Source organism: Thalassophryne amazonica, chromosome 1, assembly GCF_902500255.1.
Source record: "Thalassophryne amazonica chromosome 1, fThaAma1.1, whole genome shotgun sequence".
Classification (NCBI taxonomy): domain Eukaryota; kingdom Metazoa; phylum Chordata; class Actinopteri; order Batrachoidiformes; family Batrachoididae; genus Thalassophryne; species Thalassophryne amazonica.
Window position 1 is genome coordinate 94,909,624 of NC_047103.1, and position 6,000 is coordinate 94,915,623.

Below are 6,000 nucleotides of genomic sequence, written 5' to 3' on the forward strand. Positions count from 1 at the left end.
TATTACATATCATCACTGTTGATATAAGAGGTGTGATTAGTATTGCAGGTAAAACTTATTTTGGCTTTTGAAACAAAGCAGTTCTTGTGTGTCTTTTAAATGTCCTACTCACTGGTCACTGCTGATGTCCCTCTTGTCCCGTCTTTGTGTTTTGTCCCTTGGCTGTCCTTGCAGTCCCACCAGGAGAAAAATGAGTATCAAAAATAACCATGGCAGCTGCAGTGTGCGAGCCATGAAGCAGAGTTGTGTTCCTGAGACTCTTCTCACTCTTTTGCTGAGGTTTGAAACACTTTAGTTCTCTAAAGACCCCTATTGAGACTTTGACCTGAAACGCCCCATAAAGTACATCTCAAAGTGCCAATGCTGCTTAACTTTACTGGCCATATGAGAGCATCACTCACATGATTTAAGAAGATAAGTAACCTGGGCAGTGTGTTCAGTGTAACAGAAAATAACAATAAAAGAACTCAGGTCATATGGGGAAGTTTTCATTATGAAACTTTGCTTTGGAAAGTAAAGTTCAAGGCACAAATTTCCACACAACACCAATTTTACTAATGTTTTCAAAAATATTAAATACTGGTTCTTAACAAAAAAAAAGTTAAGTTTTATTTCCTTGTTAACTTTACATAACTCATGACTTTTTCTATGTTATCGTGTTCGAAGGGCTAAGACACCAAAAACGTGAGTTTGTCACTCAGTCATATGTGGCCCTGCAGCAGACTGGCATCCTGTCCAGGGTGTACCCCACCTCATGCCCTATTACTATTACTGCTGGGATTGGCTCCAGCAGCCCCCCCCCCCCCCCACCACCACCCATGGCCCTTGAGCAAACAAGTACAGAAAAATGAATAAATGAATGAACTGGACTGCTGTTTGGGAGATCCTGAGAATTTCAATATGTTCAGTGGTCACATGGACAAGGTGCTGGGTAGAGTGGAGTCCATCAGCTTTGGAGCCTTTGATGGCAAGGTGCACTTCACTGACCTTGATTTTGTGGATGATGCTGTGAACTTTGAGGCATCCATACATACTACAGTATGATTACAGAACTCCAGGTTGGTAAGGTTAGATCTTACTTGTGTGAAGCACCTTGAGGAAGCTTTGTTGTGATTTACCCTCCCTACCATAGGTGAGGCGCTGTTTATCCTGTGTGTTGTATAAACAAAATAAACTGATTTGAAATAAACTGAAATCGAGAAGCTGACTGAGGAATTGGAATGTCTTGGGTTTGTGATTGTCCTGGATGAAGACTAATGCTCCATTTACACCAGACTGAGACCCATATAAGACCTACAAGACCATAACATGTTGTCACCTGTCACAAGTCTTGGCTGGTCTCTAGTTTGGTCTGTTATTTGCATTTACACTAAGAGTACATAGCGACTGAATTCTATGTTAATATCCGCGATCAGTGGTGCAGTCCCATGCAGAGCCAATTGAGAGTCTATCACAACCCATAGGATCAGGTTGGGAGTGGTTTGGGACCTTTGAAAGTTAACAAGACCTATTATGAGACCCATGTATCTTTTAACCAGTTGCACAACTACTGTGCGTGTTTTAAACAGTTCAATATGCTTGCACACCTGTTGGAGACCAGTGGAGAGTGATGGCAACCAGGAAGGATCTTTGTTCTGACCATGGAGACCCCACTGTGACCAGCCTGCAACCCCGATGAGCCAGTGAGAGTGATGGGCAGAGACCGTGTTTCGACCGCACATCGGTCATGGACTCCGTGGTGGCCTTTCAAATCGAGAGGCACCTAGGAAGCATTGTAAGGTTGCTGAACAGAGGTGTTTGGTGATGCTGGCATCTTTGCAGAAGAATGAAGGTCCAAGTGTTTTCTTTTCTTGCTTCCTGTATAGCCGTGAGACATAGACATTAGCCAGTGACCTAAGGTGACTAGGTTACTTGGCATCTTCAGCAGACCTTTGGGTACCACTGACATGACTTTATGTCAAACAAATGGTTAGTTCAGAGATACTTGGATGGCATGACTTGGAAGTGATGGAACATTGGCTAAATATGCTATACGGCGAGTTTCTCTGTGTAAGACCCAGCATGTAAGCGCCTCAACATTGAGGATCCTAGTAACTGGAGAAGGCCAAGGAGATGCTTTTTACCTGATTGTGGAAGATAGGTGCCTACTTTTGTGCCTGAGTGGTTGTCATTCAAAGAGGTTCTGTTGTCTGATGGATACAACAATGTGCACCAGCAGAAGTGCTTGTCCAAGTGCTGCTGTGTCCAAATGAAAATGCATCTAAATCCTTCATTGTCTGGTAAATATAAAATCCATATTTCATCATATTTACCTTTTTAACATTCAACTTATTAAAAAAAAAAAAGGTTCTGAAAATATACCCCCAAATTTTCTGTACATTATCTAGGTAAAAAAAAAAAAAGCTTTCACGATGTCTTTCTGGCCTGGTAAATTCTGCTCATTCATGACTCACAGCACTAGGGGGTGGCGAGTGAAGAATGACGACTGTAAAGTGATTTACTGAGCTTACAAAGTGCTTAAACTGCATTTAAATTGTATTTGAAATTACATTCCCTTATAAAAACCACCTGACAAATGAACAGAAATCTTTTATGATGTCATAAAACCATAACTATTTACTTGTGCATTTCACACTAACAGTGAGACTCAATGTTCATGTAACTGCTGACAAAAGGCACGCATGACACAAACACAAGGTTAATCATTTCCCAAATTCATGCGAGTCAGTAAAGTTAACACTTTTGGCAACTTCTATTTAATTAGTTTTTCTATTTAATTTTTCTATTGACAGAAGATCAGACAAAATAAACATAGGGAATTAAAACATCTGAATTTCAGCCACTGACAACACATCAGAGGACATTGTGAGGATAAGACATGTCATGTTCTTCAGTATTTTAGTTTGATTACAATCTCGCTACAACAGTTCCTCACAAACTGGGTCACCACAGTTGTATTTCTAACCAATTCACTGAAGTAGCTATTCTAAATGAGGCTAACCTTACAAAGTCACCTCAGGTCATGTGACCAATAGAAAGGTAATATACAATGCAACCAGAAAGTATTCACAATGTTCCACTAGTGGAAAAAGTAATTAAATTAAATTAATTTCATTTCATTTCATTTATTAAATTAAATTAAATTAAATCCATTTTGGAATAAGGCTGTAACATAATAATATGTGGAAAAATTGAACTCCTTTAATTAAAGTTAAACACTAAGCAATCCAATTCGATTAATTTCATTTTATTTATAGCACCAAATCACATCAAAGCTGCCTTAAGGCACTTCAACCAAGTAAGGTTTAACCTTATCAACCCCTGGAGCAAGCACACAGGCAACAGTGGTAAGGAACATGTCCCTCTGATGATAAAGGAAGAAACCTCAAGCAGACCAGACTCAAAGAAGTGGCCCACTGCTTAGGCCATTATAAGAATTACAATATTTAGCAAATTTTTACAAAGCTGAAGAAACACAAAATGGAAAAACAAACAACCAGGGTTGGGAGGGTTACTTTAAAAATGTATTCCGATACAGTTACTAGTTACCTGTTGAAAAATGTAGTCAGTAACGTAATCCAAGTGCCATAATATTAAAGTAATGTAATTTGATTACTTTCAATTACTTCTGGATTACTCCAATATCAAATATGCTAATACAGACAAAAGAAACTAAATATAAATAGTCTTGACCAAATAGTACAGTTTATTAAGCAAAAATAAAACTGTTTCTTTTACATGGCATGCTCTGTTTTACTTCACATTATGAATTAAGAGCACCACAATATTGTTTTAAACACACCCAGTGTTCACCTGCTAAATTTTCAACAAAAAATGCCAAACAAATGAAGGATAATGAAAACTCAGGCATGTGCGGATGAATTTGTAATTAAAAGTGGCTTGCAGAACAATATACAAAACAAATAAAAGTCTGATACTTGTTCAGTAAACATAAAATGATCTTACTTTAGTCTTTCACATGGCATTCGCACCATGTTTAACATATCAGTCCACTTACTGAACTTTCAAAATAAGAACAAAAGCATAATGAAAACCATTAAGTAAATACTCTCAGTAAGGAGGCGTGATCGCCATTTTAACTCCGGGCAAGTTAGTGATTTGCGTGCATAGAAGTTCAAGAAACAGGTGGAATATGCTGGAAAGCTGTGCATGTTGGCAAAGCCACAAACGGAGGAACAAGGGAGACAATATTTACTTCCATAAGTAAGTGGTTTTGGTTCTTCTTGTCACTTTGTCCGTGATATTTGGATGATAAACAGCTGTATGTCTCCTGCCGTGTCGACACGGACCATTAACTCTTCACTTATGTCTAGTTGATATTTTCCACTGCTAGACCAATGTGTAGTTAAAATACTTGTCGTTAGTGATTAAAATGGTTCAACAAGACTTGGATTTTTTTTTTTATTTGCACCTTAAAATAAAGAGATTATAATGACCTGCGCTGTGCTGCTCACAGTTACACCCACACATAGAAACGTGTACCCACACCACTGACTTCATGAATGAAACTCGGTCAATAAAGGATAATTGTGTAAAAATATAATATGTATATAAATGTATTGTAATGGTTTTAGGAGCTGTGTTGAACAGCAGCTGCAGCAGGATGCCTCAGCTCAGCAGCTTGAACAGCGCAGATCCATGTAACTTTCAACACTAATATTTGGGAATGTGTGTGTGTCCGAGTAAGTTTAATACTTCCCTGACATAATTTAATGTCATTTAATTTTACTGGCTCGATATCCAGGTCAAAATGGCATTTTATCACGTATTTTGCGAGCATTTTTCTGAGTGTGTTCAGTCGCAGATCTCCATTGAAAATGCATTAACATCCGGGTACTTCATCAATATTTTGCCCGGTTAGGAGACGTCATGCTGTCCACATTTTCGTTTCAAAGAAAAAAAAAAAATTATATACAGATAATATCATAAAATGCATTAAAATTGTAATCCTGTGAACTAATCCTCATTTTTACTAAATATACCTTTAATCTGAATACGTCTTTTTTTCTGTAACTGTAGCAGAATACAGTTACCTTTTTTTTGTATCCTAATTACGTAACGCCGTTACATGTATTCCGTTACTCCCCAAGCCTGCAAACAACATAATATAAAGAAGATGAGAAGTCCACACAGGCATCAGCACCACAGGCAGGGGTCATCCAGCATTCTTCACGCCATCAGTGGGCCTGTGAAACGCAGCATGCACCACCTGCCTCAGGCCTTCCACTGAACAGTCCGTCTGGGCCCTTCAGTTCAGATCTGTCTTTCGTTCATACCTCGGATAGAGAGAAAAAGAGCAGAATCAGTCAGCTGTAAAGAAAAAAAAATACACCTAAGGTATTGTGTGACCAGTGAAATGTCAAATCTTCTTGCATACTGTTAATGGTAATAATGGAAAGGAAATCTTCTGAACAAATTTGTTGAACTATTTAAGATAATCAATTTTAATTTGGAGTGAACTTGACATAATTCTCACAATTACAATTTTTTTTCCTCCAAAGATTATAATTAAATTATGATTACAATGGTCTACTTTGGTTAAAATTACAGATTACATTAGATTACATGAAAAAATGTAATGAATATAATCGATTACTGTTATGATCTGCCTCATGTCTGGGTTTTCATCTTGGTTTTGTCTATGTCCATGCTCCTGTCTTCAACTTCTGTCTTTGTTTTTAAGTTTATGATTACTTTAGTCACTGGTTTTATTTTGCGCATTTACCACAGTAGTCATTGCTTAATTTCCGTTTGCCGTACTTTTGCCACATGTTGGTTCTGTACTAGATTCAGCTCCAGTCTTTACTTTTCTTGATCACTTTTCAGTCTCACTTTTTTTCTGGTTTTGTTTTTGTTCCATGTGTAGATTTTTTGCATTATGTTTTGGACTCACCTTTCAGTTTATTTCTGTCTGCTTAGTGTTACTTTACTGCACTCTCTTGCACCTGTTCACCTCATCTTTGTCGCTGTCTTCCACAC